Source organism: Humulus lupulus, chromosome 1 (genome assembly GCF_963169125.1).
Source record: "Humulus lupulus chromosome 1, drHumLupu1.1, whole genome shotgun sequence".
NCBI classification, from domain to species: Eukaryota; Viridiplantae; Streptophyta; class Magnoliopsida; order Rosales; family Cannabaceae; genus Humulus; species Humulus lupulus.
This window is the reverse complement of record NC_084793.1, coordinates 73496244-73519610: the sequence shown is the minus strand read 5'-3', so window position 1 is coordinate 73519610 and position 23367 is coordinate 73496244. Positions and strand designations below refer to the sequence as shown.

General features: G+C 34.6%; 1 long non-coding RNA gene across 1 annotated transcript; it reads right to left on the bottom strand.

Annotated features, from left to right (window-relative positions):
* Positions 1-264: 264 nt before the first annotated feature.
* On the bottom strand, positions 265-4322 carry LOC133803699 (uncharacterized). The gene is made up of 4 exons (XR_009878117.1): positions 3956-4322; positions 3795-3873; positions 2180-2244; positions 265-1119 (listed from the first exon to the last, which is right to left on the bottom strand). It is a non-coding gene; the product is annotated as an uncharacterized LOC133803699 (long non-coding RNA).
* Positions 4323-23367: the final 19045 nt, after the last annotated feature.

Below are 23367 nucleotides of genomic sequence, written 5' to 3'. Positions count from 1 at the left end.
CTGACGCATTCTTTGGTCTTGGTCAATCCTTCACAGCCTCTACCTTAGATGGGTCTACAACAACTTCTTCCTTGGATACTATGTGGCCAAGGAATGCTACTTGCAACAGCCAAAATTCACACTTCTTAAACTTGGCGTAAAGTTAATGCTCATTTAGTCATAACAAGGTCATCCTTAAATGTTCCTCGTGCTCGGCTTCGTCCTTTGAATACACCAAAATATCGTCAATGAACACTACGATGAATTTATCCAAGTAATCCTTAAAGACCCTATTCATTAAATCCATAAATGCGACTGAAGCATTGGTAAGACCAAAAGACATAACTAGAAACTCGTAATGTCCATAACGAGTTCTAAAAGCCGTCTTGGGAATATCCTCTTCCCGTACCTTGAGCTGGTGATACCCGGACCGTAGATCAATCTTTGAAAACACGGTTGCCCCTCGGAGTTTGATCAAACAAGTCGTCAATTCAAGGTAGCGGGTACTCATCCTTAATTGTTACCTTATTCAGCTCGCGGTAATCTATGCATATCCGCATATTTCCGTCCTTTTTCTTCACAAATAGAACCGGTGCTCCCCATGGCGAATGGCTTGGTCTACTGAAACCCAAATCTAAGAGTTCTTTTAACTGCGTCTTTAACTCCTTGAGTTCACTCGGTGTCATCCGGTATGGTGCCTTTGAAATAGGCTTGGTGCCCGGTACTAGTTCGATTGTGAAGTCTATCTCCCGAATCGGCGGCAGCCCTGGTAAGTCGTCAGGAAATACTTCTGGGTATTCCTTTACCATGCGGACGTCTCCAACCTTTAGTGGTGTTTCCTTTACCACATCCATGACGTTTGTAACGACCCGGATTTTCAAGACTCGATAATGCGGAAATATAAATGTTTTCATTTAACAAAATATCTCAAAAACCCATAGAAAAAAAAAAATTTAAAAAGTCGTATGGCCATACTTAACATTTAGTTACAAACATGTTTTATAAAGATTAGAGTGAGCCTAGTTTAGGAAAATTACACAACATTTCCAAAAATAAAAAGGCTTCCCAAAAGGTTGGTCCACATGTACATTTGCAAGGAAGACTCCAGCGCTCACTGCTCTGCCTTGCCCTTGTTCTTACCTACAACATGAAACAACTTGGTAAGCGAAAACGCTTAGTAAGATCAACTTCCAAACAAAGCAGATAGAGAAATAGGGATCCGGACCCATCCGGACCCTACACAATCAATTTCAAGAACGCTAAAGCGTCCTGGCAAACTTATGGTCATGCCTGATAACCAAGGATAAATTAATTCACATCTAGATAAAAATCCTGCACTCAGAAAATCCCAGAACAAGCAGATATATTATATCACAACTATATCTTATCAACAATTATATCCCTGCACTCAGAAAATCCCAGAGCAAGCAGATATATTATATCACAACTATATCTTATCAACAATTATATCCCTACACTAAGAAAATCCCAGAGCAAGCAGATATATTATACCACCATATAATTCGAGACCAACGCTCGACAATTTCCAACAATTCAGGCGTAACGCGCCCTCCAACATAATTGCTAATCTGTAAAAGAGAACCGAGTCTCCACACTAAGATCTAGCCAATAAATATTCTCATCAAGGGTAACTATCGTGTTACCTAGGGCATCGCTACTTATTCAAGAGTGTAATCCAATTTACACAGTTTTACGGAGACTTCTATGTTAATCAGTGGTGCTGGTGAGCAGCTGCCCCTAGGGTGTTCAGCCTCACTCAATCTTGGCAACCCCTAGTATCTCTAGGCACTCTCACGGAATGGCCAATATTCGCGGCTGCTATCCAGGAATAACTTATCAGAGCACTTGCTCGGATTCTAACCGTCCAATGATTAAGTAAGCATGAGGGCCCCTAGGTCCCATTTATCTTGGCGCCCCTAGGTTTAACCAGCTTATCCTCATCTCATGGCCACTCGTCGCGGTAATGAACCGGACATAAATAAAATCAAGCAGTGTGACGGGGATCAACCGTCTAGGATATGACGGACTTCTACCGTTCATATTTTCTAAATCAGCACTCACTAGACTAACGTCTCTAAGCAACTTTCTATGACAGCCTATGTATATGCATGTATCCCTATACTAACATACAAGACAATAATCATTTCATGTTGCAGCCATACAATATAAGTTGACTTACTTGGAGTCCTTAGCGCTCAGCAGTTTTCACCCTCCAACGTTCAGTCCAGTTATGCTTAGCCAATACTGTAGTTATCCATACAGTATACTCGGATTAATTATGGCACTCATAATTCATTATTATTATTTTGGGCAGTTTGGTCATTTTAATAAAAGTCATTTGTAAGGATTTACAATCCTTATTTGGTTTTAAACCTATTAAGGAAAGTTATACAAAATATTCGAGACTAAACCCTAAGTCTCGGGGAGACCTATCCTAAGGTCTCGATACCTAGGCTCGGGTATCACAATGGTATTTCCCCACAACCCGCTAAAAATCTTACTCTTTCAAGGTATCGCTATTAACCCGCACTTTCGACTAGTCGGTTAAAATATGTAAGATTTTAGCCGGTATTATATCCAGAAAATACAAATAAATTCCTTAATTATTTTAAAAGAAAATAAACTCTTTAAATTTTCCTTTTTGTTTTCTTAAGGTTTTTAATATCTAAAAACTGTTTTAAGAAAATTGCCTAATTTGTCTTAATTAGGAAAACCGTTATAAATTTCTCATCTTGACTAATTAATTTTCCAAAAGAAATTAATCAATTTTTACTTACTAGAAAAATAATTCATTTAATTATTTTATCAAAATATAGGGTTTTAAACCCTCTTTTAATTTATTAACTATTAATAAATTAAATCTCTTATTTTTAGAAAGAATAAAAACTCTTTAATAAAAATAATTCATTTAAACTCAAAGGGTTAATTTTAGTGAAAATATGATTTCAAGACTTACCATTTTATATCTTGAAATAAACAAAATTTTACTTTTTACCTTATGTTCCAAAATCTCATTTTTACACTAAGTGTGAAAAACCTATTTTTCACATTTTTAACTACATATTTTGTTAGTTCATAACTTGAAATTTACTTACCCAATTGTTACCAAAATTTCCCAATTCCATTTTTGTTATGCCATTTAGGTCTTTGTAAAATCTTAGGTCAAAATGAGCATTTTTGATTGGTGAAATCATTTTCCAACAATGAGGTAAAAATGACCTTATTTTCAAGTCCTTATTTTTTTCCAAACTTTGACAGTTAATAACTTTCAAACCGTTTAATATTTTCTTACCAAATTTTACAGTGGACTAATAGGTTATGCCAGAAATATGTCCACAAAATTTTAGAAAAAACTGGGTTCATTTGCCCTATACAGTGGCTGTCCAAACTTGGTTCCGAAAATGAGAATACGAAAAAACAGTTTTTTACCTAAACTTTGAAATAGCATAACTTACTCATTTCTAAACATTTTTTAGTGTTTCAAAAGCTCAATTTTATGTACTCAATCTCAACAACATCACAGTACAATTTAATTTTACAAAACCAATACACAGTGGCTGCTTGATCCCTTGGAAGTCACAGCTCAAAACATGTTTTGTTTTAGGGTATCCTACAAAACCCTTGGGGGTTTTGGTTCCCATTTTCAAAAATCAATACACATGCATCATAAAAATTATTAAGCAACTACCATAACCTTATTACATCACCAACAAGAAACTTTAAGCATTAGATATACAAAATAATGCTTAAAACTAAAAACCCTACAACAAAATCATCAAAAGCAAACTTTTTACCTCTTTGGTGTTCTTGCTTAAGGTTTGGACCTTCCTATTAGCTTTGGCTCCTCCAAAACCTTTCAAAAACTCTAACCAACTTCCCCCAACAACATAGTTAATTAGCTATTTGAAACTCTAAGCTTAAAACTTTACAAAAGCCTAGATTAGTGAATGTTTACCTTAGGGAAAATACTTCCTAGACCAAGACTTAGCCTCCAAGTTTTCCTTGGTGTTCTTGAGGTTGAATATTGAGAGAACACTTTGAATGGTCTTAAAAAATCAGATGAGTGAATGAGAGAGGGTGGTGTGGTCGGTTGGGGAGGGATGGAAGAGTTATATACTATCTAATTTATCTCAAAAACACTCAAGTGTTTTCCTCCCACTTGCCCACTTGACTTCTTAATTAAATGGGATTTAAATTTTATAAAAATTTGGGTTCACACCACTCTAAAACACCACATGGCCGGCCACCCTTTGCCATATATGATCATTTCATTTTTTTTTTTTTTTAATAAAGGTTTCATAAGAAGAAAAATCCAAATTGGCTTTTGACCCATTTTTTCACTCTTATTAAGTTTTAATCACCAAACTTAACATTAATTAATTAATTTAAATGTCTCTCACATTTAATTTAATTAATCACATAATAAAATTTAACCTAAGGTCCATTCATGGAATAAAATTCCCCATTTCGGCAAAATTAGGCATTTACCACAAAATGCCTTAAAATTTCCATTTTCTTTTAGGTTTATTATTTTTTACCAAACTTTAACTTTTATGAATGTATTTTATGCCCAAAATATAATTGTCATGATTTTTCATTTTATTTTCCGAGATTTTTACCCGATCAGGGTTTTTGTGTCGGTCCAGGACCGAAAGTCTTATCTTGACTTTTAAAATCACAAAATTCATATTTTGGCCAGCAATAACTCATGGAATACTTACAAACAAAATATAATATTATTTAAAATAATATTCTTAACCCGGGGGAAAAATCCCGACCCGAGTCGTTTAAAGGTACCCAAAAACGTAGGACGTTACAACGTTGGCTAAGAATGTGTGACATCCTTTTTCTATCATCCTCTGAGCTTTGAGAGATGAAATAAGTGGCGTATGTAGACCTAAAACTTTTCCCATATAGCATAGTTTCTGACCGTCAGGAGTTTCGAACATCACTTGCTTACGTTTGCAGTCGATGGTTGCGCCATGCCTTGCTAGCCAATCCATGCCCAGTATTACGTCGAAGTATTTGATCTCTAACTTTATCAGGTCTCCTTGAAGTTCTACGTCCTCAATTTTGATCGGTACGCCTCGTACTATCCGTGATGATAAAACTACTTCACCCGAAGGCAACTATCTCACAAACCTAGTCCTAAATCTTTCACAAGGTTCGTCTAATTTCCCTATCATTCCTAACGAGATATACGAGTGTGTTGCTCCTGAATCAAATAATACAGAACATACATTATTGAGGATATGAATCTGACATGTGACCACTTAACTACTAGCTTCAACTTCTCCCTGGGTTAAGGCAAATACTCTGGCAGGAACCATCTTGTCGTCCCTTTTTTTTTCCTCTTGCTTGAGCTGGGGACATTTCCTTCTTTGGTGACCTTCCTGACCATAGTTGAAGCATCCCTTGGTGTTTCCATGACACTCACCAGGATGTTTCTTTTGGCACTTAGAGCATTGTGGATATTCTACATAACCTGACTTATTACCTCCATTGTTTGTTCATGCTCTTTTATCGTTGTCGGACTGGTTGTTGTTAGGATGCCTTCTCTTATGACCATTATTGTTGCTAGACTGATGGTTGTTGTGGTTGTTGTTCCGACCATTCTAAGGTTAACTTTGCTGCTTAGGCGCAAGCTTACTGGCTTCCTCCTTACTAACATTCGCCTGAAGCCTTTCTACTTCTATATTCGTTTCTAGAACATCGACATACGTAGTAGTTCTAGGATTTTCTAGCTTAACCCCTAGCTCAATCTTTGGTCTAAGTCCTTTAACGAACTTGGTAACCCTCAGAAAGTCGGTTGGAACCATCTCTGGTGCAAACTTAGCTAATCGGTCGAACTGCCGAGCATACTCTACTACCATCAAGTTTCCCTGCTCCAGACTAGCGAACTCCTCAACCCTTGTAGCGATAACTGCCGAGTTGTAGTACTTTTTGTGAAACATCTCCACAACTTTGGTCCATGTCATGGTGGCGACATAGTGAGTCTGCTAAACTAAGTCCCACCATATTCTAGCATCCTTCTTAAGCAAAGACGAAACACAGGATATGCGGTCTGCGTTGCCGAGGTTCATGTGCACTAGGATCGACTCTACATTTCTAAGCCATTTTTACGCTTCGAAGGGGTCGGTTGTCCCTTCAAAGTTTGGAGCGTGTTGCTTACAAAACCTCTCATACATTGGCTCTATGTGCTGACCTGGGTAGGGCATAGTTTTCCATTGGCCATCCCCCATAAGGACCAACTTGATGGGGTGTTTGAGACATTTGCTGAGGCTGCGATTACGGCTGAGTCTGTGTCGCTGTTGCTGCAGCAATTCTTCCACTTATTGTCGTAGCTTGACAATTTATGCGGTGTTGTCAACCGGCGGCGGCGATGCACTTTGGTTAGTAGCAGCAGTGGTTGCACGCCTTCCCCTTCTTCGAACAGGTTGGGCTTCATTAGTCTCAGGAGCGACGTTGGAGGCATTAACATTCGTGCGTGCAGACCTTCTGACCGATATCTTCAGCAAAAGTTCTAACAATCGAGAACATGTTAGAACTTACCCTAATAGGCTCTAAGGCAAAACTTAATCTAAGAAAACATAACTCGGACCTATTAATTATGACTTCTTATGAAAAGAATTATATAAGCATTCTTTATAATTAGGATGTGTTTCTATACTTAGAAAGATAAGTCGTCTTTATTATTTTCTAAGTCTATTTTTAATCATCCTATATGACTTAATTCTTAGGCTTGAAACTCGTCGTTGTTCCAAAGTTAACCATATTGAGGGAGGGCTGGGATCAGTAAAATCGTTCCCACTACTATGCCCCCCTAACTCTCAATATAGAACTCAGTTCATTGATTTGTATCCACCCTCACCGAACTTGGTCATTATTTATTAAAAAATTTATTTATTATAATTGTAAAAAAAATCAAACTCATACATGTCATTCAAAAATAACAATGATATTTATTTGGAAAAAAAATTTCACTATATACAATCATAAATGCAAAGATAATAAATAAAATAAATAAAGAAAATAAACTAATTTACAAATATTCTTAACTAAAAACATAAGGGCTAGAACGTTTACTAAACACATAATCATAACAACTATAACGTAAACACTTACATTGGCGGTTAGATTCGGAGCTTGAGCGTGTGTATCAAGGAGAACTTCATGCAAATGGATCGTTGCTCTAATACCAACTGTAATGACCCAACTATTTCTAAGACCTTGGACCATTAAAACTATTAGACATAGCTACTATTTTGATACAATCATAAGAAATAACATATCTTTATTGAAAATTCAAAATATTGTACTAATACAAAATAGAGTAAAAATATAAAATAAAATGTGATATGGTATGGGATCCCATTTTTTACAAAACATAAAACATAACTTTAAAAAACTAGTTGTGGAATTACATCAAAACATAATTTTAAAAGACTAAAATAAACGTCATCCTCGATCGACACGCAACCCATCTATTCCATTCATCCTCAACACACAAGTCAAGCCACCAAGAATCCTTCCGTCTCCGTATCTAGTTTCCTACATCACACTAAAAAAAATAAATGAGTGAGCCTAATGCCCAGCAAGGAAAATCTACTAACAACATATAACATAAATCATATATATAAGACTATATCATAAACATATACTATAAAACATATATCATATAAGACTACAATGGCCATCATACTTCTTGGGGCTTGTTAACTAAGCAAGTCATATGCCCATAAATTTGTGGGGCTTGCTAGCCAAGCAAGTCATATGCCCATAAATTATTGGGGCTTGCTATCTAGACAAGTCATGTGCCCAAGGACTATAAACATACTACACATAATGTAAACGTAACATAAGATAACATAACATAACATAACATAACATAAGCATAACATATCATATAAACATATAAAATCTATCCTATTTTCCTTACCAAAATCGGGATATTTGAGAACAAGGACAGAATTTGGAACACTCCTAAAACCAACAATAAGAATGGTGAGTATTTCCAAAGAAAAAAGATGGAAAGGAAGTAAACCATCAAAGAAGAAACTTACCGAGAAGAACCTTAAATCAAAGAACTTAAACACCTTGGATGAACTAGAACCGATCTACACTTAAATATCGAAAACACACTTTATCTCACTACCCAAGTGTTTATAAAGCTTAAGATGATAAAGCTTTTATCCCCAAAACCCAAGTCTATCTTTCTATAGAAATCCTAGCAACTTGGAGGCTCTGAACACAGCTTGAAGAATGAACAAAAATGGTTGAGTACTAGGCCCTATTTATAGAGTTCAAGGAATTAAAATATCTCATTTTTGGCTTGAATAAAATAATGAATATTAAATGAAAAATATTTGAATATTCGCTTAACAGATGCTTAAGACTCGGTCAAAAACATTCAGAGGCAAGTCAAGAGGTTAAGGGATGAATCAAGCTCGGATTCCTCGGAGTTCGAAAAACCACTCCTAGGGCCGATATATCGTCCACCTTATGTGATATATTGCCTAACCCTATATCCCGAGTGATCGTGGTTTCGTTCGTGCAAAATCGACGTGTTTTCCATATCTTCCGTTAGGCGATATATCGGCCCCTATGCTGCGATATATCGGCATACGTGAATATATTAAATACGTAATTGCACTTTTTTAGCATAAATTGAATTGGACAACAGCTTTTACTGAGTCATAATTCAATCCTAACAGTTTCTGGAAGGTTCTAGAGCTTCTAGATTCTTCTATTATTGAATTATCCATTTAAAATGCTTAAATCCTCAAATAAGCGTAATTATGATAAGTGTCATGCTCTTAATGGTTCTATCTAAACCTTAGGTTATAATAATATATCTAGGACCAACAATATGAATCAAACCTTATGTTATAATTAATATTTCTAAACTATAGATTAAACTTATAAAATCCATACTATTGCTACAAGTTTCCAACTAAGTCCCGTCTTGAACCAAAATCCTCAGAATCTAACATACTACTATCTAATACTAACTACTACTACTACTACTACTACCTAGCTAGCTAAGTAAATATTTTGGGACTCTACAAATGGGCAAGCCTGGATAATCATGACGGAAGTTTAAAAGTCCCCGCGGTGTAAGTCAGAAGATGACGTCATAGAACACGAGCAAGGACTTGGGGGCAAATGTACGTCCTAAAATTCAGCACGAGTCTTTTAGCACGCTCGGATACAGCTGGCTAGCCAAGAACTGTAATAGATGATCCACAAATCCATATTTTCTCTGTAAAGGCAGCACGATTCCCCAGGTCTATAGCCCGAGCTGGTGAATATAAAGCAGTAGGCATGAACTGAAAACGTTTATAAAGCATAGCATCCGAGACACGAGCTGACGCCGCACTCAACTCGGGGTACGCTAGAGATCTGCTGCATCCTTGGATCTTTATAAACCTGGATACATTATATAGACGTGCATGGTCAGATATAACATGTCCACAAATCTCTGAAATTCCGGACATGTAATATAATTGTGCATGATAAGACATCGCATGTCCGAATTATTCCTGAGGACTCATGATCAGTTTTACCTAATGATTAGACCATACCTTAGGATAAATTGTAATAATTATAATTAGTGTGAGACAGGTCACACTAGGGATTTGATTCACGTGATGACCCCAATGCCTATCTGGTCCATGGATTTTCTCTATAAATACTAAGACCTTGGATGAGGAAGGTGGGTGTTGTTTCTGTAATACAAAAACTCTGTCAAAATTTAGAGAGAAAAACAGTAATAATACAGACTCGTGGACTAGGTGGATGTTAACCTCCGAACCACGTAAAAAGACGAGTGTTCTTAATATTTCTTTTCTAGTGTTTTTAAACATCATTTTCTTATTGCGATTTGTCATTAAGCACTAATCCATCTCTGCTATTTTCATAATTCACTGTTGGCAAAAAACCGCGTCATCATCTTCTAAAAAAAGAAAGATTGAATATTAATAGTTTGAAAGGAGAGTGTCTTTATTTAACTTCGTATTTTAAAAATTGTTATTACAAAGTGGTATTTTCTATGTTTTTCATGATAGGATGTTGAGTTTGTTGAAAAGAATATTATGTAAAGAATTTATTAATGTCAACTATTTTATTAATTAAAAAAATAATAATTCACCCCTTAGCCATGTATATATTCATTGAGTATAATATAATTTTATGAAAAAAATTAGTATTTTTACAAATTTAACAAGATTATTTTTCAATCAATACATTAGTAGGAGTTATAACATTTTTATTAATATATCACATATTTATTTATTCTGTATAGCTTACTTATTTTTATCATTTTCATCATTCTCTTATAAGTATTGCTAAAGTCATTAGTAGTGTCATCATTATTTGTTATGGTATACTATTGATGTAATTAAGTATCGAGTCTCACTATTTTAATTTAAAATAAAATAACTATATAATTAATTACACCAATTAAGTATCATGAATGTCCTGAAATATTGTTATTTTTTTTATTATATCCAAACTAACAATAAAGTGCTTCATTTATTATTATTATTATTATTAGCCGTCTTTGGTAGAAGATAAGGAGGTGGATAGGTGAGGGAAGTGTAGAGCAGGAATAGGAAGAAACAAAAGCTTTGTGAAAAAGAAAGTGTATTTTGTCGTGTGATTGTGTTAATCAAGATAGGAATAGCTCAATGTGTGGATACCATTTCATTTAATCATTATGTATCATATTATAATGAGTGGTCCTCTATTGTACAACGAGAACTATTTTAGGTCATTACAAAATAAAAAGTTGAAAAATGGCAACACTTGTCTTCATTCTCGTGAGTGACTCTTCCCACCTAATGCTTCTGAACCCTCTAAACCAATCTAGTCTCAATTATATGGAGATAAAGGCTGATTTGCCATTTGGAAGGTTATGTCTGGAGAAATATATTTATCTATCCAAACCATGAACGATTTTTGTCTATAAAAACTATACCATTAATTGTCTCTTATTGAAAATTTGGGACACTAGTGGAAATCTGGCTTCATTTATTTTTTTCACATGAGAAAAAGGGTCCATCACAAGAACTTTTTGTATCCTTCAAATTCACTAGATTGTTCATCTTATCCACCCATTCTGACCAAGTCAAATCAATCTAACTAGAAAGATCGTCAAATTATATTGTTAGTGATCTGATTTTTTTTAATGATTAAGTCGGCTGTGGATTTGTCATTTAAAAAACCAACTCCCATCTATACTTACATTTATTATAAATAAATAAAAATTGAAAGATATAAATTTACATAGGAAAATTTCATGTAACATATTGAAATTTTTTAATATGTCAAAATAAACATTTCTTCCACTAATGTGCCCTTACTATATTTTGAACAAAAATACCATTAGCATTCAAACACTTCATCTCTCTCATTCTAATATTGTAGATCTTGAAAAAATACCAAAATTAAAAAAAAAATTATATGAAACGGACATTTGAGTGAAAAGATATGACATCCAAAGTTTTTATCAAATTTCAGTGCAGAACATCGAAATTGCATCGAAAAAATGTCGTTTTGGCCAAAAATCAAGTTTTCATGATTGCATCGCAAAAGCATCAAAACATCATCTGTTTTGCATCGAAAAAACATCGTTTTTGCCAAAAAAAAAAATAAGTTTTCATGATTGCATTGCAAAAGCATCGAAACACCATCGATTTTGCATTGAAATTACATCGATTTTGCATCGAAAAAAGCATCGTTTTAGTCAAAAATCAAGTTTCATGATTGCATCACAAGAGCATCGAAACACCTTCAATTTTGCATCGAAAAAGTATCGTTTTGGCCAAAAATCAAATTTTCATGATTGCATCACAAAAGCATCGAAACACCATTGATTTTGCATCGAAAAAGCATCATTTTGGCCAAAAATCAAGTTTTCATGATTACATCACAATAGCATCGAAACACCATCGATTTTGCATCGAAAAAACATCGTTTTCGATGCTCTTGCGATGCAATCATGAAAACATGATTTTTTTTTGCCAACACGATATTTTTTCGATGCAAAATTAATGGTATTTCAATGCTCTTGCGATGCAATCATGAAACTTGATTTCTGGCCAAAACAATGCTTTTTCAATGCAAAATCGATGGTGTTTCAATGCTTTTGCGATGCAATCATGAAATTTTGATTTTTGGCCAAAACGATGCTTTTTTTGATGCAAAATTGATGGTGTTTCGATGTTTTTGCGATGCAATCATGAAAAGCTTTTTTTTTTGCCAAAACGATATTTTTTTCGATGCAAAATCGATGGTGTTTCAATGTTTTTGCGATACAATCATAAAAACTTAATTTTTGGCCAAAACGATGCTTTTTCAATGCTCTGCACTGAAATTTGACGAAAACTTTGGAGATTAGTATCTTTTCACTAAAATGTCTATTTCAGATTATATATTTTTTTTTAAATTTGGTATTTTTCCGAGATCTACAAGAATAGAATGGGAGAGGGAGGGTGAGAGTGAGAGTGTGAGAGAATGAGAGACGTTAAAGAGAGAGAGAGAGAGAGATCTGATTGAGAGAGAGTGAGAGTAGGGATGCCCAAAAATGATAGTGGGTCAACTACCCAACCCAACCCACACCGAAAATGGGCCAAAATGGGCCGAGTGTTACTAGGCCGAAGCCCATTCGGTGACAAAATAAGCAGGCCGATAGTCCACGGTTCGGAAACGCTCCTTACAATTATTAACCCAACCCAACCCAATATACCCAACTATATATTAATAATTAGACATATATTTTAATTTTTTTTATACACACTAAATCCTTAAATATAAAAGCTTATCCTCCTAAGTTCTTACCCTAAATTTTGATTGCCGACATTTCACTCTCCTCACTACACTCTCTGACTCACAAGCTCAACTCTCACTCTGTGACTCACTGTCCACCGTCCACCACCATCAGCCACAACCAGCTATCTTCCCCATATCTCACTCATGTCATCGCACTCTTCTCAGTCGTACGCACTACGACACCACCACCACAACAGTCTTCTTCGTTCCCACAGCACCACCACCACATAGCTATCTTCTTTCTTCACCACAACGGCACCAACAGATTAGTCTTCCTCCTCCTCCATATTTTTGGTTTGATATTCATGTCTATAATTGTTATTTATTGTTATGTTATTTTTATTTTTGAAATCAGATTTAAAACAAATATTGGAGCTTTCAAAGGGAAGTAGTTATTATTTTTCTTGATTGGGAGAAATGTATTTTTTTCACTATTTTATTCTATGATTTGATCAAGTTTTTTTCTGAATATTTTATCTAAACTCAGCTCTATTTTAACACCCTGGATAACCAAGGTCGTTACATTGTGTGGTTATAAAAGTGCAAAACTTGCTAATCAAGTCGTATAGTTGAACACGTGACCCTAAAGTCGTAATTAGGTTAGGGTTAAAAGATTTTTGTTATAAACAAGAAATTTCTCATTAAAATAAACGTTTAATATATGGGATCTCAAAAATAGGTTTTAAATGACAGTTTACAAAATTTCAAAGTTTATATACAACCGTAGGCCACTCTAATGGAAAAATAGACATTTTAGGTTCTCCTATCCCTGTACCATTCCTCGGTCGTGGCGGCCGATCAGCTGGCTATGTACATTCAGCCCCAGAGCTCTCCAACTCAGGGTTGGTCCACCTTGCCCTTGCCTTTACCTACACCACGTAGCACCCGTGAGTCATGGCCCGACAAGAAAACCATAATGCATAGCATAAGCGACAATCAACAGTCAGATAATTCACAGATCACCAAACAGATACTCAGCAAGTCACATTGTTCACATAATCAACGATATCAATCTGCAAACCAATAATCAATCATCCAGATAATAAACATGCCATAATCATCAAATTCATAACAATAAACATATAACACAATATCCAGGGTCGACGCCCTTGGGCCGCACCCTCTGATTATCCCACTGACTCTGGCTCACTTAGGCCGAGCTCAGTGATTATATACTTAACCTCAGCTACCAGTGGTCGAGCCGCGTCCTGTGCGGAAATATTGATTCCGACACTCTTAGGTCGTTTATCACATGTCCCCATGGCATAATACCATCTTATGACATCACATACAAGTATAGGGAACTCTTAGTCCCAACATAACCACATAACCGGGTGCAGTTTTCTTACCTTTGATTTCGAACGCTTGGCTAATTGAAGTTACTCTTGAGCACGATCCCGATTCGAGCCCTAGCAAACACCTAGTCACATTCCATAAAGTAGAACCATCATTAAATCTCAATTCCATAACCCAACTTCGAGACCAATCCCAAGCTCTCGGGAAGCCCAATTCCACCAAACGGGGTGGTAGAATCGACCCTTGAGCCCCCAAGCAAAAACCCTAAGAAAAATACCCAAAACCCCATTTCTGGAGGTAGGGTAGCACTACAGTGCCACTAGGTGAGCACTACAGCGCTACAAACAGGGACAAAATCTCCCCAGAAAATGAAGCCTAGTGTTGTAGCACTACAACTAGCACATGCAAGATTTTTCTGGGTTTTCCTTCGAACTTCCCCGAGCCAAAGCTCCAAAAATCCATCCTAATTTTCCACCAAACTCAAAATCAAGTCCTTAAACCACTATAGCTCACCCAATACAATCTAACAACATCAAAAACTAGCTAAAAGCATCATCAAACATAGAAACCCAAACTTGAGCTCTAAAGCTCAAGAACACCATCTTGAACCAGAAAATCCAGACAATTAAGGTCAAGATTTATTATCTCTGATGAAAGAATCTGACCCTAGGTTGCTTCAATGTCCTTCCAAGCTTCAATTCTCAGACTCTCAAGCTTAGGTTCCTCATAACTTCATCCCAAACCCAGATTTCAGAAATCATAATCCAAAACTCTCAAGAACATTAAGCAGAATTCAAAACTAGAAATTGAAGTTCTTACCTCTTCTAGATTTCGAAATTCCTAAGGATTACTAGCTGTAAATCCTCCTCCAAAGCTTTATTTTACTCCCAAATTCCTCAAGAAATTCAGCTTCTCAACTTCAGCTCCTCCTTTCCCCTTTGAACCCTTGAACTAAATGGCCAAACTCCTCTAGAAAAGCCTAAAATGTAAAAGCTAACTTCAGCTGAGTTTATCTCATTTAAAAACCTAAATGACATTTCTACCCCTCCTTCTAAACACTTCCTTCCTAAACCTCAAGGGTAACCCAGTCATTCCACCCTTTGCTAAAATACCATTTTTCCTTTCTTATTTCACCAATACCACTAACACCAAGGTTACTAATGGTTACCACCTCAACTAACCATTACTTACCACAATCGTGACTCTCAACTAGTACCGCAGAACAAGATCGCCTCAAGCCTTATGCTGCAAATACATCCACATAATAATGTGATCTTAACAATTAATCACAAATAGTCACGTTTATGCCCTCAACGGGCCAAAATTACGAATATGCCCTTATAATCTAAATAGGGCCTACATGCATACTAATACTCATAATCATGCATCTCATATATCGTTATAATCATATAAGCATACTTATCATATAATCATGCATTAATCATTTAAATCACGTAAACCAATTATGCCCTCACAGCACACTAATCAAGGCTCCTAAGCCTTATTAGTAATTTTGGGTCGTTACATCTATAATTTATTTTTTGAATCAATGTTTGATTTTACATATGTGTTATTCTATATTATCTTTATGCTTGTTTGGTGTTTGTTGTATACTTTTTTAGGCTCTGCGACAAGCAATGATACATATACTGTGTTTGGTGTATATTTCTGTAAGCAAAGATTATATAGGGACCTAAAGACTACATTCACTTTCAATATTATATTGCACAATTTTATTTCTTTGAGCAAATATTTTGTTTTATTAATCATACATTCCACATTGTTATGCTTTTTCATATACTAATTTTGGGTTATTAATAATATCATATTTGATTGATTTTTCATGTACTGTAAGTTGTTATTTTCAATTAATAAGTTGTTCTTGATTATTAAATCTATTGGTTCTTTTAGTAATTTTTCTAGATTAATAATTTGGTACTAATATTTTCTGTTCTTGAGTGATGTTTGTCTAAAAGAGCCTAGATGTTTGTTGCAGATTTATGGGGTGCATTCCAGGGTCAAGGATATGGAGAATTCAATGACATTGGCTCTATCACTATAATAGCGAATTATATTGTTACAGCTGTTATAAGACAAATTGGTGTAGATTGGTGTGATCAAATATGGTTCAATCCTTGCTAACAAAATTGAGGCCGATAGTGAAATAGGTCCAGACAGTGAGGAGGACGTTGAACTGAGAGCTTCTCTATTCATGTTGTGGAAAAAATGAGGGTGATAAGTAGTAACACACCAGGAAATCAAGTAAAGCCATATCTCATGTTGCTAGCAGTGAAATTTTCTTGTTGCTGATTCAGTTGTGAGTTTTGTATAGCTTCTTACCTTATTCTGGCACGAGCTTGTTAATCTAAGAGTGCTTAAGTTTTTAATTTATTTTGTTTGTTCTTTTTATTCTTATTTGTAAAGTTCTATGTCTAACTATACTTAGTTATAAGTTGATTTTGATTTGTTAATAATATAATTCTTTTATGTTTATTTATTTTCACTAAATTGCTTAATTTTTATTTATTGAATTGTAGACAATCCAACTAAGGTGAGGATCAAAAGAGAAGACTCCAAACAAATATGGTTGTGCTTATTCAATATTAAATGGGTGACTGGAATGGATGACTGTAATATCTTGAAGAACTATGTTTGGATGACTGTAATATTTCAAGGCTTGTTTTGTTTACAGTTTTATAAGCCATTAATTTTGAGCGGTTAAGTACAAAGATATGATTATTTTGTTGGCATGTGTTTATCTTTTGATGGTTTTTTTTCAAACTTCTTTATTAGGTTGGAGAATATAATTTATTGATTTTCAAAATTAAATTTGATATGAATTTTAAAATTTTGAAGTTTACAAATTAGTTCAACCCAACCCAAACCAAACAATGCAATAGATAGTAGGGGTGGGTTATAGAATAAAATCATCTTGAATGGGTTATGATTTCTTTAGGCTGATGTAATTGGGTTGGCTCATTAAAATGTCTTCAACCCGGCCAACCCAACCCATGTGCACCCCTAAGTGAGAGTGTAAGAGAATGAGAGACGTTAGAGAGAGAGGGGGAGTGTATGAATGACAATGGTATTTTTGTCCAAAAAATTGAAACTTTCATATATTTGGGATAGTAACTTATGTTGGCATTTTTTTTTAAAAAAATCACTATATTATTGGGCATATACCTTGAAATTTCCCTTTACATATTTGTTACTAAATAATTTTATAAAATATATATATTTTCCATCAATTCAAATAGAGGATATTTGTCCTTTTGTGAGATTTATTTGTCCTTTTGTAAGAATGATTTTGTTATGGGTGGAAATTCGTGTCATAGCATGTTAGTGTGTCTAAATCTCGGTTAGTTGTCTTAAACTGACCCGTTTATGTTTCGTGTTAAGAAACCTTAACCCTAATCGGACCTGTCATGTTTGTGTGTCGACCCATCGTGTTCACGTGTCGACTAGATTTATCCTACATTACATGTTGATCGACATGATTAGTATCACATATTTAATTTATTTTACATTTTTTTAATGAGAAGTGCTAAGTAAACTCTCTATTGCACTCTCTTTTACACTCTCTTTCATCTATACATGACATGTGGATATTATTTAACTTTTTATATTTTAATATTTTTTCAAATCATTGGTGAAATCCACATGTCATTCGTTGATTTAAGAGAGTACAAAAGAGAGTGTAATATAGAGTGTATTTAGCATTTATCTTTTTTAGTTATATCAATCTATTTGACTCATTTGAATAATATACTATATAAAATATATAAAGTTTCAAATAACAAAAATGATGAATTAAATAATTTATCACAAAATATCAATACAATGAATAAAATTCTTAATATTAATTAATTATTTAAGTGTGAATAAGTTATGTTATATTATTTCAAGGAGTTTTCTTTCTACTTAAGATTTATTTTATATGAAAATAAGTAATATTTTAACTATAATTTAATAATTTTAAAGAAATACTGAATTTTAGCGGGTCACTAAGTGTCACACGGGTTTGACCCTAACCCAACCCAAAAAATTATCATGTCATTCAGGTTCGACCCAATTTTGACCCACACCTATTTTTCATGACTCTAACCCACAATAATTCGTATCGCGTTGTGACCCAAATTGCCACTCCTAGATTTTGTTATTTTCCTTTCTTTCTCATACTTTATTGAGGAAATTACACCAAATATGATATTTTTTCTTAAACTTTGAAAAATATGGTAGTTTTTTTTTCTTAAGTTTTTATGGCATATTTTTTTGTTTACATTTTTATGGGAGTTTTCCCCCATATATTTGTATACCATATTTTAATAGTTAGTTTTGATATGTTTTGAGAATATTTTTATAATTTTAATTTATTTGTATTATTATTTATCATTCATCTTTTATAAAATATATTTTTTACAAAATTCTTTGAAGAAAAAAAATCTGAGGCCTTCATCACCATACTTTTTATTCCAATTTCTTCTTATTTTCTTTTATTTTTTATCTTCTTCAATCAACATTTTATCCACAATAACTGGTTACCACTATTAAAATAATTTTGATTTTTTTTTTTTTTGTGATAGTAATCTTGTGTCATTGTCAATTTTTTTAGTGATGTGTGGTAACTAGTTATAACAATAAAAATTAGTTTTATTTTTTAAGTGGTATTGTGGTAACTAGTTATAACTATAAAAATAATTTTGATTTTTTTTAGTAATGTATCATTATCAAAAATATCAACTGAATTATAACTAGTTACTTAGTGATTTGAAAAAAAAAATTGATATGAAAAAAAAAACTATATTGATCGTGAAGGTAACTGGTTACAGCTAGGTCTAAAAAACAAAATAGATATGAAAAAAAAGAACCAGTTGCGATGGTAACCGATTACTTAGCCAGACCTGGAAACAAATAGGATTACAAACAAAAAACTAAACTGGTTATAATCGAAGCTGGTTACAGACTTAGATCTAAAAAAAAAAGAACCAATCATCATGGTACCTAGTTACTTAGTCATGAGTGAAAAAGAAAATTAGATCTAAATAAACAAATCTAAATTAATCGTTATTGTAATTGGTTACAACTAGAATTAAAAAAAAAAAATCAGATATGAATAAAAAGAAAGAGACGCCATTGTACCCGGTTACATAAACAAATTTGGAAAAAAAAATCCAAAAACTAGAATAGATCGTGACTGTAACCGGTTACAGTTATGTTTAGAAGAAAAAAATTAAATATGAAGTGCAAAATCATATTTAAAATGGCAAAACCAGATGTGAAAAAGAAGAAGAACAACAAAGAGAATAAAAATAAAACTAGATCTAAAGAAGAAGAAGAAGAAGGAGAGAGGCGGAAGTACGTCATCGTCAGGGGCAGGAGCTGAGGTAGCATCGCTAGTGGAGGGTTGAGATGAGGAAACCAAATGGGAGAGGAGAGCATGAAGAAGTGAGAAAAGAGATAAAGATATCGTGAGGGAGAGAAAGGAGAGAGTGAGAGAGAGTTTTATGTATTTATGATTATGGTAATCTATTTTTTATATTCTATGAAATTATCATATTTTAAACTCTTTTTTTCAAAACTTACCATATTTTATATAATCATTATTTTTCTTGTAAATATATAGAAACTATGTTTATTTTTCCCCATATTTATATTTATGTAAACTTCTCTATTTTATTTACTTACTTTTATTGGGCTTCTACCCAATATAGTGCATTTTTTTCTCAATCAGTCTCAAGTCTATTTTATCTTTTTTATTATTATTAGTTAATTATACAATGTTTGTAAACTTTTTGTCACAAGGTAGTATTGATTGTTGTTCTTTATTTGTTTATTATTTTTTTATGAGTTTAATATTTATGCTTATTGTACATTGATTTAGTGTTTTTGAAATATTATTAATAAATGTAGTTTATTTATTCTTTATATTTTGTATAGAAATATATTTTTTTAAATCACATAATAATTAATATATTTTGTGAATATCTAATTTTATTAGATAACTTGTCTTGTATAATATTTGTCATGCTATTTATTATATGAAGTTAAAAGAAATTTTGTTGTTATATGTTTATGAAAAAAGAATTATTGTAACGCTCTACTTCCTTAGAGCCGTTACTAAGTGAGTTTAAAATGTGCAATCAACTCGCTAATCGAGAGTTTAGGTCAAAAAGTGTAATTAAGCCATAAACAGAGTTATAAACCTTGAAAATAATTCCATTTACCAAAAATCATAAAGTGTTTGACACTTGGGATCCCAAAATACTGTTTATAAATATTTACAGCACATAAGTACAACTAAGTCAACTAGACGACAAAATCTATGTTTTAATACAATCATCTCTCAAAACCACTGGCTGTGGCATCTAGGCAGGCCAAACATGTATGCGTCGCTTCATGCTCTCCGTACTCATGGTTGGTCGACTCTTCCCTTGCCCTTACCTGCACCACAGAGCACCCGTGAGCCGAAGCCCAGCAAGAAAACCCTCACAAGCATAACACATATGCATAACAAACACTTAGCATATAAACCGGCCATCAATAGGCTAAACACGTACGGCCATGCCGTCCCAGGCGCTTTACCAGGCCCTGAGTTTGCGGTCCACACCGTGAGGATATCCCAGGTATCCTTTAGGGTCTCGCCCTGGCAACTTGCACTCCACGTGCTCAACGCTGCTCCTGGCCCCTTGCCGTACTCGGCCTTGCACTCAACGTGCCCAACGCTGTTCCCGACCCTTTGTCGTTCCCGGCCCCTGCCGACCTCGGCCTGCGCCGTCCCCGGCTCTTGCCGAACATTTACACAATTGCATTCATAGCATAATAAACATATATTGAACAATAACAAATTCAATCAAAGGGCTACGCCCTGCAATTCAAACATATTGGGGCTCAACCCTGCATACAAGCTCTATGGGAACATAGGTTTTCTTACCTGTGTCCCGAGCTTTTCGAGCACCGATATCCCGAGCACAGTCCCCTAACTTGAGCCTCGCCGGAACCCTGGTCACAACACATTAACAATATTCATCCATCAAGTTCTAATCTATTAAATAACTTTGAGCCAAAACTCCAATTTCCGGGACCTTGAATTCTATCAATCCAGGTGATAAAATCCATCCCGAGCCTTAACCTTTGAGTTCCCAAGCCTAAACACACTTAAAAACACAAAATGGTACTAAGGGTCGCGGCCCGCCCCCAAACCCGAGAGCACACCCAAAAACATGGCATGCGCGTCGCGGCCCTAGCTAAGGCATGCCGCGGCCCGCCCTTCTTCCAAGCCACCCAAATGCTTCGGAGGGCCGCGGCTCAGCAAGAACAATGCCGCGGGCCCGACCCTTCGAACCCAGAAAAATCCTCCATTTTCTCTTCTAAAACCCAGCCAATCATCCTTAAAAATCAACCTAACAATCCAAACATTAATCACAGAAGTCTTAAGACAATCACAGCTGCAAAACCTAACAAGAACTTAACCAAGAACCTCATAAAACCCAAAATCAATCATTCACCCAACTACATGCATATTCTAAAAACCAGCAGAAACTTCAAGCTAAAACCTTGCAATTTAAAGCTTACCCTTGCTGAACTTAGTCTCTGAATTTGGTCCTTAAGCCTCAGGCTTCTAGCTCCAAAGATTCCCAGCTTCACTACTTAATCCTTAGCTTGATTTCACCAAGAATTCTCCCAAGCTCAAATGGAGATAAAGAAAATAAGACAACTTCAAGAGAGAGAGAAGGAAAGAGTCGGTTTCTGAATGTTCTAAACAATTCTAAGTTTCGTTTCATTTAACTTAAGTCTATAGGGTTACCTTAAGGCTCGGGGTACCAAAACATCCCCGAGGGCAAAATGGTAAATTTCCCCAATATTCCCTCCTAGACATTCTAACCTCAAATATATCTCCGAATATTTATTTCCATAACCCGATAACCCCCTCGACTCACCCTGAGTCGGATTCTCAACCCCATTCTGACGTTCTGGCTAACCGCTCCCCAGGACTATCTCGGATCGTGCTGCGCAGATAAATCACATACACATTGCATTTATCACATTTATACCCTCAACGGGCTAAAATCACAAACATACCCCTAATATCCAAACGGGGCTCACACGCATATTTAATTCAACTAAACATGCATCTCTATCACATATTCACATAAATTCACATATTAACATATTAAATCATTTATTACCCTCCAGGCACGCTAATCAAGACTCTAAGCCTTATTAGCAAATTTTGGTCGTTACAATTATAAAACCCATTGCCACTTGTATTATGGCTGACTTATAGCCTTCAATGAAATTCTCCTTTATTTAAAAAAAATTTATAAACCATTAAAAATACTACATTAATCCTAATTATATTCTAAATGAAAAGAATACCTTTGTTTGTACTGTCACAAAAATTGTGTATATGTAAAATAAAAAAGGAAATTTCAAGGTATATGCACTATAATACAGTGAAAATTTTCAAAATGCCAACATAAGTTACTATCCCAAATATATGGCAGTTTTAATTTTTTGGACAAATATATCCATCGCATTCAAACACGTCTCTCTCTCTCTCTCTCTCTCTCTCTCTCTCTCTCTCTCTCTCTCTCATTCTAATCCTATAGATCTCGAAAACATACCAAAATTAAAAAAAAAATCATCTGAAACAGACATTTGAGTGTAAGATATGAACCTCCAAAGTTTTTCGTCAAATTTCAGTACAAAGCATCGAAAATTGCATTGATTTTGTATCGAAAAAACAATGTTTTGGCAAAAAATCAAATTTTCATGATTGCATCGCAAAAGCATCGAAACACCATCGATTTTGCATCGAAACACCATCGATTTTGCATCGAAAAAGCATCGTTTTGATCAAAAACCAAGTTTCATGATTGTATCGCAAGAACATCGAAACACCATCAACTTTGCATCGAAAAACATTGTTTTGGCAACAAAAAATCAAGTTTTTATGATTGCATCGCAAGAGCATCGAAACACCATCGATTTTGCATAAAAAATCATCATTTTCGATGGAGTTTCGATGCTCTTGTGATGCAATCATGAAAACTTGATTTTTGGCCAAAACAATGTTTTTTTAATGCAAAATCAATGCTTTTTCGATGCAAAATCAATGGTGTTTTGATGATTTTGCGATGCAATCATGAAAACTTGATTTTTGGCAAAAACGATGCTTTTTCGATGCAAAATCGATGGTGTTTCGATGCTCTTGCGATACAATCATGAAACTTGACTTTT